The sequence below is a fragment of the Theropithecus gelada genome, chromosome 11 (assembly GCF_003255815.1).
Source record: "Theropithecus gelada isolate Dixy chromosome 11, Tgel_1.0, whole genome shotgun sequence".
NCBI classification, from domain to species: Eukaryota; Metazoa; Chordata; class Mammalia; order Primates; family Cercopithecidae; genus Theropithecus; species Theropithecus gelada.
Window position 1 is genome coordinate 60,604,583 of NC_037679.1, and position 13,895 is coordinate 60,618,477.

Consider the following 13,895-nt stretch of genomic DNA (forward strand, 5'->3'; position numbering starts at 1 on the left):
TTTCAGAATCTATATTAAGCACCTAATTATAAGTCACTGTGGAAATGACAGCGTGACAAAGACTAAAAAAGACCCATTAGGCATTTTGATTAAAAAAAATCTTATTTTTCAAAATTTGACCATATAATGCTTTGCTTTGTTAGTAAAGAACTGACTAATTCCCTACAGGCATTGAAAACAAAACAAAGGCCAGAGCAATGGCTCATTCCTGTAATCCTAGCACTTTGGATTGAGTCGGAAGGACCAATTGAGGGCAGCAGTTCAAGACCAGCTGGGCAATATAATGAGACCCCCTGTCTACAAAAAGAAAAGTTTTTTGTAGTTAGCCCCTGGCCTGGTGACACACACCTGTGGTCCCGGCTACTTAGGAGGCTGAGGCAGAAGGATCGCTTGAGCCCAGGAGTTCGAGGCTGCTGTGATATGATCAAGCCACTATGATCTAGCTAGGGCAACAGAGCAAGATCTTTTTGCTAATAAATGGATAAAGTGTTGAGACATTGAATAAGGAGATTTAATGAGCCAACACACACAAAATAGAATAGTTATCAACACATAATACTCAAGGTTTTTTACAAAAGTGTTGAGAGCTTGTTTCAGCAGCACATATACTAAAATTGAAGAATACAAGGAAGATTAGCATGGCCTCTGCACAAGAATGACATGCAAATTGAAGCATTCCATATTTTTTAAAAAATGTAAAAAAGAATAAAAGTATTGAGACAAATGTGTAATTAACAAAGCCATAAATAGCCAAGAGAAACTTAGCTAATCTTTATTGGTGATTACATCCCACCTCCACCACTGCTTCTCTCAATTTATGACAAGAGCAAAGTTCCTACTTTTATAGGAACGCAAATGCATAAAGGTCATGATAAGGTGTTGAAAAATAAAATAACAAAACTGTTATTTCCTGTATATTTTGTGATTCTAACTAATGACAGCCATTACTCTATAGGAAAGATATATGTCTTTAGGGCAATGTTGCTTTTCAAAATGTAGTCATTCCTATTAATATTGACCTAGCAGCTGGCGGGGCACGGTGGCTCACACCTGTAATCCCAGCACTTTGGGAGGCAGAGGCGGGTGGATCACGAGGTCAGGAGATCGAGACCATCCTGGCTAACATGGTGAAACCCCGTCTCTACTAAAAATACAAAAAATTAGCCGGGCGTGGTGGCGGGCGCCTGTAGTCCCAGCTACTCAGGAGGCTGAGGCAGGAGAATGGCGTGAACCCGGGAGGCGGAGCTTGCAGTGACCCGAGATCGCGCCACTGCACTCCAGCCTGGGTGACAGAGTGAGACTCGGTCTCAAAAAAAAAAAAAAAAAAAATTGACCTAGCATTACAGTTTCCTGCTTATTAAAATGAACTCTTTGAGGAAGTAGAATTATGGCATCATGCTAGAATTAAAACTAAATGTTTGGTTTTCATTTATTTATGTATTTATTTATTTGAGACAGGGTCTCACTTTGTCACCTACGCTGGAGTGCAGTAGTGTCATCATGGCTCATGGCAGCCTCGACCTTTGGGGCTCAAGCGATTCCCCCAGCTCAGCCTCGCAAGTAGCTGGGACTACAGGTGTGCAAAGCAAATTAAAAACTTTTTAATTTGTTAGTAGAAATGGGGTCCCATTATGTTGCCCAGGCTGAGCTTGACTTCTTAGACTCAAGTAATCCTCCTGCCTCAGCCTCCCAAAGTGTTAGGATTACAGGCATGAGCCACTGCACCTGGTCAAAACTAAATGTTTAGATTGTAAGTCTTTGGAATTTTTTTCTTTAGACAACCATGTAGAATTGATCTCACCTCAAATGTCATCCTATTTAAAAATTGCAATCTACCCTTTTAATCCAACTTCTCACCAAACAGATTATAATTTACTTGCTTATTATGCTTATTATTTATTGTCTTACATTCACTAGAATGTAAGATCTATGAATGCAAATATTCTTGCCTATTGGTTCACTATTTTGTTCTTGTACATGGCCAATAAATGGATATTTGAATTCCAAAATAAGTTTTTGAGGCCAAGGCCATAAATATTAGTTTAATTCTTGAGCATATATTCTGCAATATGATTAAACTTGTTTCCTAGGATAGTCATAACTGAAGCACTTGTCCTAATTTGATACAAGAAGTCAAACCATCATCTTCAAGGAAATTGTGATATTTGAAGAGAAGCCACCAGGTGGTGGTGTTGTTTCAGACTAATTCTTACTAGAATCAGGTCAATTGGTCAGTTTACTAAAAGCTGAGTGGGCAGTTTCATCCTTTTCAGATCTTATGGTCCAGGAATCACTAAATTTTAAAATGTGAATGTTTTAATGCAGTTCAAGTAAACACAATAATTCAAAAACTCCTCTGACTAAAGTCACAATAAGATCAAATAAGCTCAGAATTTTAAAGCTAGAAAAATCCTCAATTTCAGCCACCTCAATTACACATAAAGAAGTAAAAACAAGCTAGACAGGACAGCAAATTTGATCATTTAACCTAGCCTGGAATAACTAGATTATGATGTCTTTTGTAAATGAGCCATGATCTATACATTTCATAAATTTCTTTTCAAATACATGACTATGTCTCAAGTATTTGCTGTAGTTTCCAAAGTTAAGAACTTAGCATTTATGTGTGTTCCAATGCCTATTGGAAGTTACATTCTGTTGTTCAGATTTTATTCTACAAAGAAGAAACCCATAAAACATAATAAGTGTAAATATATAAGTATAATAAATATAGGCTTCATAAGGGCTTATAACTATGTATATTTATAATTGTATTTTAAATTTAGGAGCAATTTGAGATCATAACTAGGTGTGTGAGTTTCACAAATCAGGATATTTATAGTGTTTCAAACATGTTTCCTTTCAAGGACATGTCTTTTGCCAACAAAGCACAATTTCTCTTTAGACTAAAGGTTGTTATTTTTTCAATTAAGATACAATTCACATACCGTAACTCACCATTTTTAAATGTACAATTCAGTGGTTTTTAGTAGATTCACAAGGTTTGTAACTGTCACCACTATCTAATACCAGAACATTTTCAGCAGGCTAAATAGAAAGTCTGTACCCATTAAGTAATAATTCTCTAGTCCCTGCCCCAAATTCCTGCCTCTGGTAACCTCTCATCTACTTTCTTTCTCTATGAATTTGCCTAATCTAGGTAGTTCATATAAGTAGGATCATACAGTATTTGTTCTTTTGTGTTTGGTTTATTTGGCATTATGTTTTCAAGGTTCATCCATATTGTAGCATGTATCAATATGTCATTCCTTTTTATGGCTGAATAATATTCTGTTATATGAATATACCACAATTTGTTTATCCATTCATAAGTTAATGGACATTGGGTTGTTTTCACTTTTTGGCTATGTGAATAAAGGTGCTATTAACATCTCTGCACAAGTTTTCGTGGGCACATATGTTTTCAGTTCTCTTGGGTATATACCTAGGAGTGGAATTGGTGGGTCATATGTGTGTTTAACTTTTTGAAGAACTACCAAACTATTTCCCGTGGTGGCTATGCCATTTTACATTCACACCAGCAATGCATCTGGGTTCTGTTTTTTCCACACTCTCACCATCACTTATTTTCCACTTTTTAAATTATAGCCATCCTACTAGGTGGTTTGCATCATGGTTTTGATTTGAATTTTGCTGATAAAAACTAATGATGTTGAAAATCTTTTCACATGTTTATTGGACATATGTATATCTTCTTTGGAGAAATGTCTATTCACATGTTTTGACCATCTTTCAATTGGGTTATTTATCTTTTTATTGTTGAGTCATGAAAGTTCTTTATATATTCTGTGTACTAGATCCTTATCAGATTTACGATTTACAAATATTTTCTCCCATTCTGTGAGTTTTTTCACTTTGTTGAGCATGCCCTTTGACACACAAACTTTTTAAATTTTTTGTTTGTTTGTTTGTTTGAGACAGAGTCTTGCTCTGTCGCCCAGGCTGGAATGCAGTGGCGCAATCTCGACTCACTGCAAGCTCCGCCTCCCAGGTTCACGCCATTCTCCTGCCTCAGCCTCCCGAGTAGCTAGGACTACAGGTGCCCGCCACCACGCCCGGCTAATTTTTTTGTATTTTTAGTAGAGACGGGGTTTCACCATGTTAACCAGAATGGTCTCGATCTCCTGACCTCGTGATCCACGCGCCTCGGCCTCCCAAAGTGCTAGGAGTACAGGCTTGAGCTATCGCACCTGGCCAAAAGTTTTTAATTTTGTTGAAGTCCAGTGCTTTGGTTTGAATGTGTCCTCCAAAGCTCATGTGTTGGAAACATGATCCCCAATGCAACACTATTGAGAAGTGGGACTTTTATGAGGTGATTAGATCATAAGGGGCTTTATCTTCATGAATGAATTCATGTTGTTATCAAAGGATTAGAGTAAGTTTGTTATGAAAGCGAGTTCTGCCCTTTCTCTCAAGAGTGCTCTCTTGCCCTCCCACCTTCTGCCATGGGATGACAGAGCAAGAAAGCCCTCACAGGATGCAGGCATCTTGATGTTGAACTTCCCAGCCTCCAAAATTGTGAGAAGTAACTTTTTCTTCTTTATCAATTACTCAGTCTGTGATATTATGTTATAACAACATGAAATGGTTTAAGACATACAAGTTATTTTTTTCTCAGCTGGGTGTGGTGGCCCATGCCTGCCTTCCTAGCACTTTGAAAGGCCGAGATGGGTGGACCACCTGAGGTCAGGAGTTCAAGACCAGGCTGGCCAACATGGCAAAACCCTGTTTCTACTAAAGATACAAAAATTAGCCACACGTGGTGGTGCACACCTGTAATCCCAGTTACCCAGGAGGCTGAGGCAGGAGAATGGAGGTTGCAGTGAGCCCAGGAGGTGGAGGTTGCAGTGAGCCAAGATCGCGCCACTGCACTCCTGCCTGGGCAACAGGGCAAGACTCTCTCTCTCAAAAAAAAAAAAAAAAAAAAAAAAAAAAAAAAAAAGTTACCTATTTTTTTGTTTTGTAGCTTGTGCTTTTGGTATCATATCTGAGAAAGCATTGCCTCACCCAAGCTCACAAAGATTTACTTATATTTTCTTCTAGGAGTTTTATAGTTTTAGCTCTTACATTTTGATCTTTTTCTATTTTGGGTTGATTTTTGCAAATCATGTGAAATATGGATCCAAATTCATTCGCTTGACCAGGCTCGAGTGGCTCATGCCTATAATCCCTGTACTTTGGGAGGCCAAGGCAGGCAGATCACTTGAGGCCAGGAGTTTGAAACCAGCTTGGCCAACATGGTGAAACCTCTCTCTACTAAAAATACAAAAATTAGCCAGGTGTGGTGTTGCATGCTTGTAATCCCACCTACTTGGGAGGCTGAGGCAGGAGAATCACTTGAACTTGGGAGGTGGAGGTTGCAGTGAGCCGAGATTGCACCACTGCACTTCTGCCTGAGTGACAGAGCAAGACTCTGTCTCAGAAAAAAAAAAAAAAAAAAAGCCCTGGCATGTGAATATTCAGTTGTCCCGGCACCTTTTGTTGAAAAAAGTAGAGTATACTTCCTCCATTAAATGGTCTTCACACCTTGTCAAAAATCAATTGATCATAGATAATATAAATGTCTTTTCTTTTTCTTTTTTTTTGAGACAGTCTCACTCTGTCACCCAGGCTGGAGTGTAGTGGCACAATCTCCACTCACTGCAACTTCCACCTCCTGGGCTCAATTGAGTCTCCTGCCTCAGCCTCCCAAGTAGCTGGAACTACATGCGTGTGCCACCATGCCCGGCTAATTTTTTTTGTTGTTGTTGAGATGTAGTCTTACTCTGTTGCCCAGGCTGGAATGCAGTGGTGCAAACTCGGCTCACCACAACCTCCACCTCCCAGGTTCACGTGATTCTCCTGCCTCCGCCTCCCGAGTAGCTGGGATTACAGGCACCCACCACCATGCCCGGCTAATTTTTTGTTTGTTTAGTAGAGATAGGGTTTCACCATGTTGGCCAAGCTGGTCTTGAACTCCTGACCTCAGGTGATCCGCCCACCTTGGACTCCCAAAGTGCTGGGATTACAGGTGTGAACCACTGCGCCCAGCATCTTTTTTTAAATTTTCTTTCTTTTATTCTTTTCTTTTCTTTTCTTTTCTTTTTTTTTTTTTGAGTCTTGCTCTGTCACGTAGGCTGGAGTGCAGTGGCATAATCTCAGCTCACTACAACCTCTGCCTCCCAGGCTCAAGTGATCTTCCCACCTAGGCTTCTGAGTAGCTGGAACTACAGGTGTGCACCAACACACCCAGATAATTTTTGTATTTTTAGTAGAGACAGGGTTTCAACATGTTGCCAAGGCTGGTCTCAAACTTCTGTACTCAAGTGATCTGCCTGCCTTGGCCTCCCAAAGTACTGCTGGCATTGCAGAAGTGAGCCACCACACTTGACCCATCTTTTTTCTTTTTTTAATAATTTTAACTAATTTTACAAAAAAAGTCAGTATTCATTTCACGTTACTACATTACAAATTTATTTCTGAATTCTCTCTCTCTCTTTTTTTTTTTCCTGAGACAGAGTCTCTCTCTGTTGCCCAGGCTGCAGTACAGGCACACAATCTCGGCTCACTGCAACCTTCACCTCCTGGGTTCAAGTGATTCTCGTGCCTCAGCCTCCCCAGAAGCCGGCATTACAGGTGCACACCACCATGCCTGGCTAATTTTTGTATTTTTAGTAGAAACGGGTTTTCACCTTGTTGGCCAGCCTGATCTCAAACTCCTGGCCTCAAGTGATCCACCCACCTTGGCCTCCCAAAGTGCTGAGATTACAGGTATGAGCCACTGTGCCCAACCTCTGAATGATCAATTCTAGTCCATTGATGTATATGTTTATCTTTGCGCCAGTACCACACACACTGAGTTGATTTTTTTTTTTTTAATTTCAAGACAGAGCATCACTCTGTTGCCCAGACTGGAATATGGTGATGCAATCATAGCTCACTGTAGTCTCAAACTCCTGGACTCAAGCAATCCCCCTGCCTTAGTCTCCTGAATAGCAAGGACTATGAGTGTGCAACACCATCCCTGGCTAATTTTTTAACTTTTTGCAGGGATGGAGCCTCACTATGTTGCCCAGGCTGGTCATAAACTCCTGGCCTTGAGTGATCCTCCCACCTTAGCCTCCCAAAGCAGCTGTTGATTGTTGTAGCTTTGTAGTAGATTTTAAAATTAGGAAATGTGAGTCCTCCAACTTTGTTCTTTTCCTACTTTGTCTTTGCTATTCTGGGTTGGTCCCTTAAATTTCCATGTGAATTTTAGAATCAGTTTATTCATTTCTGCAAAAAAAAAAAAAGGGCAGTTGGAATTTTTATAGGGATTACATTGAATCTGTAGGTTAATTTGGGAAGTGTCTTAGTTTGTTCCTGCTGCTATAACAAAATACCTTAGACTGAGTAATTTATAAACAATAGAAATTTATTTATCACAGTTCTAGAGCTGGGAAGTTCAAGATCAACACACTAGCAGATTTGGTGCTCGGTAAGGATTGCTGTCTGCTTCCAAGATGGTGCCTCTTGGTGCATTCTCATATGGTTGAAGGACAAAAGGCATTGAGCACTCCTTTCGACCTTTTTTTTTTGAGATGGAGTCTCACTCCGTCAGCAGGCTGGAGTGCAATGGTGAGATCTCAGCTCACTGCACCCTCCGCCTCCCAGGTTCAAGGGATTCTCCTGCCTCAGCCCCACAAGTAGCTGGGACTACAGGCACGTGCCACTACACCTGGCTAATTTTTGTACTTTTAGTAGAGACAGGGTTTCACCATGTTGGCCAGGATGGTCTCGACCTCCTGACCTCGTGATCCACCCGCCTTGGCCTCCCAAAGTGCTGAAATTACAGGCCTGAGCCACCACGCCCGACCACCTTCAACCTTTTTAAAAAGAGTACTAATCCATTCATGAGGTCAGAGCCCTCATGAGTTAATCCCTTCACTAGAAGTCCTACCTCTTAATGCTATCACATAAATAGAGTAGTTTCCCCTTATCTGTGGTGAACTTTTCAAGGTTTCACTTACCCATGGTCCACCTCGGTCCAAAATATTCAATTGAAAATTCCAGAAATAATTCATAAGTTTTAAATTGCTTTCTATTCTGAGTAGCATGTTAATATCTCACACCATCCTGCTCTGTGCTGTCCTGAATGTTAATTTTATCTCTTTGTTCAGCATATCCCTGCTATATATGCTACCCACCTGCTAGTCACTTAGTAGCCATCTCAGTTATCAAATCAACTGTCACAGTATTACAGTGCTTGTGTTCAAGTAACTCTTGTTTTACTTAATAATCACCCCAGGCTGGGTGCGGTGGCTCATGCCTGTAATCCCAACACTTCAGGTGGATCACCTGAGGTCAGGAGTTCGCGAACAGCCTGACCAAGGTGGTGAAACCCCGTCTCTACTAAAAATACAAAATTGGCAGGACACAGCGGCTCACGTCTGTAATCCCAGCACTTTGGAAGGCTGAGGCGGGCGGATCATGAGGTCAGGAGTTCAAGACCAGCCTGGTCAACCCGATGAAACCCCATCTCTACTAAAAATACAAAAATTAGCTGGGCATGGTGGTGCGTGCCTGTAATCCCAGTTTACTCTGGAGGCTGAGTCAGGAGAATCACTTGAACCCCGGAGGCAGAGGTTACAGTGAGCCGAGATCATGCCCTGCACTCCAGCCTGGGCAGCAGAGCAACACTCTATCTTGCAAAATAAATAAATAAATAAGCCATGTGTGGTGGCACATGCCTGTAATACCAGGTACTAGGGAGGCAGAGGCAGGAGAATCACCTCAACCCAGGAGGCAAAGGTTGCAGTGAGCTAAGATTGCACCATTGTACTCCAGCCTGTACAACAAGAGCGAAACTCCGTCTCAAAAAAAAAAAAAAAGAAAAAAAAAAAGAAAAGAAAAAGAAAGAAAAGAAAAGAAAATCACCCCAAAATGCAAGGGCAGTGATCCTGGCAATTCTGATATGCCAAAAAGAAGCCTTTGCTTTTTCCAACCCTCTCTTCCATACTACTCGTTTTCCAACTTCCATGCTTTATACTCTGATGCAATACTAGTAATCAGCAGTGAGGAGATCTAGTCCTGGGCGCTCCAGAGCATTGTCATCATATAAGGTTTGATACTATCTGCAGTTTCAGGCATCCACTGGGAGTCTTGAAACATATCCCCCATAGATAAGGTTGAGAGGAGGGTACCGGGTTGAATTCCAACATATGAATTTTGGAGGGATACCTATATTCAAACCATAGCAGGAAGTGTCCTCTTAACAACATTTATGGGCCAGGCACAGCAGCTTATGCTGGTAATCCTAGCATTTTGGTAGGCCAAAGCAGGTGGATCGCTCGAACCCAGGAGTTTGAGACCAGCCTGGGTAACATGGTAAAACCCCATATCTATTTTTTAAAAAAAATTAGGCTGGGTGTGATGGCTCACACCTATAATCCCAGCATTTTGAGAGGCCAAGGCAGACGGATCATGAAGTCAGGAGTTCAAGACCAGCCTGGCCAACATAGTGAAACCCCATCTCTATTAAAAATACAAAAATTAGCTGGGCGTGGTGGCACACACCTGTAGTCCCAGATACTTGAGAGGCTGAGGTGGGATAACTGCTTGAACTTGGGAGATGGTGGTTGTAGTGAACCGAGATCATGCCATGGCACTCCAGCCTGGGTGACAGAGTGAGACTCCCTCTCAAAAAAAAAAACAAAAAAATTACAAAAATTAGCTGGGCATGGTGGCACACACCTGTAATCCTAGCTACTCAGAAGGCTGAGGTGAGAGGATCGCCTGAGTTCAGAAAGTCAAGGTTGCAGTGAGCTGTGATCGCACCACTGCACTCCAGCATGGGAAATAGAGAGAGACTGTGTCTGAAAAAAAAAAAAAAAAAATTAATTAATTAATTAAAAACCATAAAAAAGCAATATTGTATAGGCCAGGAGTGGTTGTTCACACCTGTAATCCCAACACTTTGGGAGGCCAAGGTAGGTGGATCACCTGAGGTCAGGATTTAGAGTTCAGCCTGGCCAAATGGTGAAACCCCGTGTCTACTAAAAATGCTAAAATTAGCCCGGCATGGTGGTGTGCGTCTGTAGTCTCAGCTACTCTGGAGGCTGAGGCAAGAGAATTGCTTGAACCAAGGAGGCAGAGGTTGCAGTGAGCTGAGATTGTGCCATCGCACTCCAGCCTGGATGACAGAGTAAGACACCATCTCCAAAAAAAACCAAAAAACAGAAAAAACCCCACAATATCATGTCTTCCAATCCATGACTATGTGATGTATTTTCATTAATTAAAATATCTTTTGCGTAGCACAGTGGCTCACACCTGTAATCCCAGCACTTTGGGAGGCTGAGGCAGGTGGATCACCTGAGGTCAGGAGTTTGAGACCAGCCTGGCCAACATTGTGAAACCCCATCTCTACTAAAAATACAAAAATTAGCCAGGCATGGTGGTGTGCACCTATAATGCCAGCTACTCGGGAGGCTGAGGCGGGAGAATGGCATGAACCCAGGAGGCAGAGCTTACAGTGAGCCGAGATGGTACCACTGCACTCCATCCTGGGTGACAGAGTGAGACTCTGCCTCAAAAAAATATATACACACATATATATATTTTTTCAATGTTTTGGAGTTTTCAGTAACAGGTATTATAGTTCTTTGGTTAAACTTATTTATTTTGTTGAGACAAATGGTTCTTAACCTGACATTCTGTTAATTCACAGTAGACTTCTGGGAGCCTGCACACCTACTAAAATTATTTTCAGAATTTTATCTCTGTGTGGCATGCATTTTTTTTTTTTTTTTTTGAGATGGACTCTTGCTCTGTCACCTGGGCTAGAGTGCAATGGCACGATCTTGGCTCACTGCAACCTCCACCTCCTGGGTTCAAGCAATTCTCCTGCCTCAGTTGCCCGAGTACCTGGGATTACAGGCGTGCGCTACCACGCACGGCTAATTTTTGTATTTTTAGTAGAGATGGGGTTTCACCATGTTCTTCAGGCTGGTCTCAAACTCCTGACCTCGTGATCCACCTGCCTCGGCCTCCCAAAGTGCTGGAATTACAGGCATGAGCCACCGCATCTGGCCCATGCATTCTTTTCTCAGAAAGACAGTCTGGAACCTCTATCAGAATCTCAAAGGATCTGTCTGTGACCTAAATTTTTTGTTTTGTTTTGTTTTGTTTTGTTTTTGAGACAGAGTCTCACTCTGTTGCCCACGCTGGAGTGCAATGGCACGATTTCGGCTCCCCGCAACCTCTGCCTCCCAGATTCAAGTGATTTTCCTGCCTCAGCATCCTGAATAGCTGGGATTGCAGGCATGCACCACCACACCTGGCTAATTTTTGGTTTTTTTACTAGAGACAGGATTTCACCATGTTGGCCAGGCTGATCTTGAACTCCTGCGCCTGGCCTGTGACTTAAATTTTTATTTTTGTTTTTATTTATTTATTATATATAATAAACAGAAGTGTATTGGCTCAGGATTCAGGAGGCTGGGAAGTCCAAGACTGAAGGGCTGACATCTGGCAAGGGCCTTACTCTGTGTTATCCCATGGTGGAAGGGCAAAGAGAGGGCAAGAGAGAGCCAAAAGGTGGCCAGACTCGTCCTTTTATAAAGAAACTTTGATGCCTGGGAGCAGTGGCTCACATCTGTAATCTCAGCATTTTGTGAGGCTAAAGAGGGTGGATCACTTGACCCCAAGAGTTTGAGACCAGCATGGGCAACATGATGAAACCTTATCTGTATAAAACATTTAAAACTCGTCCAGGCACGGTGGCTCATACCTGTAATCCCAGCACTTTGGAGGCTGAGGTGGGTGGATCATGAGGTCAGAAGTTCGAGACCAGCCTGGCCAATACGGTGAAACCCTGTCTCTACTAAAAATACAGAAATTAGCTGGGCATGGTGGTGTGTGCCTGTAATCCCAGCTACTTGGCAGGCTGAGGCAGGAGAATCACTTGAACCCAAGAGGCAGAGGTTGCAGTGAGCCAAGATTGCCCCACTGTACTCTAGCCTGGGCAACAGAGCGAGACTCCATCTCAAAAAAAAAATTGCCTAACGCAGTGGCTCATGCCTGTAATCTCAGCACTTTGGGAGACCAAGGCTAGCGGATCACCTGAGATCAGGAGTTTGAGACCAGCCTGACCAACATAGAGAAACTCTGTCTCTACTAAAAATACAAAATTAGCTTGGTATGGTGGCACATGCCTGTAAGCCCAGCTACTTGGGAGGGTGAGGCAGGAGAATTGCTTGAACCTGCGAGATGGAGGTTGTGGTGAGCCAAGATTGTGCCATTGCACTCCAGCCTGGGCAACAAGAGTGAAACTCCGTCTCAAACAAACAAACGAAAAAAAAGTAAAAAAATCCTTTCTGGCAGTGATGACCTACCCACAAGAACATGCCTCTTGCAAAGGATCTCCTTCATTCCTCTTCAGAAGAGGAGAAGAGGAAACACAAGAGGAAACGCCTGGTGCAGAGCCCCAATTCCTACTTCATGGATGTGAAATGCCCAGGATGCTATAAAATCACCATAGTCTTTAGCATGCGCAACCAGTCGTTTTGTGTTTTGGCTGCTCTACTGTCCTCTGCTAGCCTACAAGAGGAAAAGCAAGGCTTACAGAAGGATGTTTCTTTAGGAGGAAGCAGCACTAAAAGCACGCTGAATCAAGATGAGTGGGAAACCATCTCAATAAACAGGTTTTGGATCTAAAAAAAAAAAAAAATTAGCTGGGCATGTTGGCACACATCTGTAGTCCCAGCTATTTGGGAGGCTAAGGTGGAAAGAATCACTTGAGCCTGGGAGGTGGCTCATGCCTGTAATTCCAGCACTTTGAGAGGCTGAGGCAGGCGGGTCACTTGAGTCCAGGAATTCAAGACCAGCCTAGGCAACATGGTGAAACCCAGTCTCTATTATTAAAAAAAAAAGTTCAAAAAATTAAAAATTAAATTATTTGTTACATAATTTTTAGAGGAACCTATTAACTACCCAGCTATGCATTAACTATAATAACTATTTATATAGTTGGTCAAATGTTGTAGGCTACAGGACAGCTGTTGTTTCTGAAGTTGAAGTTAGCTAACGTATTTTAAAAAGTGAACACTTGCATGATAAAATATACTACAATAGGACTTGGAAAAAATGGAGTGAAAAAAAAACTTGGTTACTGGCATTTTTGCTGTTAATGTTGCACTGGCAGGAAAAAGAAATTAGGTGACTTTTTTGATGTAGGGTCCAAAGGAAAGGTTCCTTTTGGCCCTCTGAAGAGTATTGAAAAATCAATCCACAAAAAGGCAGATTAATTGAAGAAAATACATACAACAACTGGGGACAGTTGGTGCACATCTGTAATCCCAGCAACTCAGAAGGCTCAGGCAGGAGTATTGTTTGAGGCCAGGAGTTGGAGACCAGCCTGGGAAACATAGAAAGACCCAGTCTCTAAAGAATAAAAAAAAATAAATGAAAAACAAAAACAGAAAAGACATATGGATTTATTTAACATGTATACACAGGAGCCTTTAGAATGAAGATCCAAAAATACAGGGAAAATTGTCCTTTAACGTTTAGGTTTACAAACTAGAACAGCGGTGTAGAAATGTGATTGGACAAAAGGATTATGACCTAATGCTAGTAGCCTGAGTAGGACACTCAGAAATGCCTGTGTGTCTATATTCTTTTTGGCCTCTCTGGGTATTTTTTTTTTTTTTTTCTGGTTATGGGGCAGGACCCTCTCTGAAATGGAGAGTCTTAGGATCAATAATCAAACAAGACAGGTCAGATAATTTTTTTATGGCCAATTTTTACACAGAAGGGTAGAAGGAAAATAAAAGTAATATTTTTAGGTTTTATGGTTGGCTTTGGGGAAAAGGGGTTCTGGTTTCTATGATCTGCCTTGGGAAGAGGGATTCTGG

At 41.8% G+C, this 13,895-nt stretch overlaps 1 non-coding gene and 1 pseudogene across 1 annotated transcript; both read left to right on the forward strand.

The window, feature by feature from the left end:
- Positions 1-584: 584 nt before the first annotated feature.
- On the forward strand, positions 585-687 carry LOC112635630. Its single transcript, XR_003121975.1, has one exon. It is a non-coding gene; the product is annotated as a U6 spliceosomal RNA (small nuclear RNA).
- Positions 688-12,378: 11,691 nt separating this feature from the next.
- LOC112635167 lies at positions 12,379-12,638 on the forward strand (annotated as a pseudogene).
- The last annotated feature ends 1,257 nt before the right edge of the window (positions 12,639-13,895 follow it).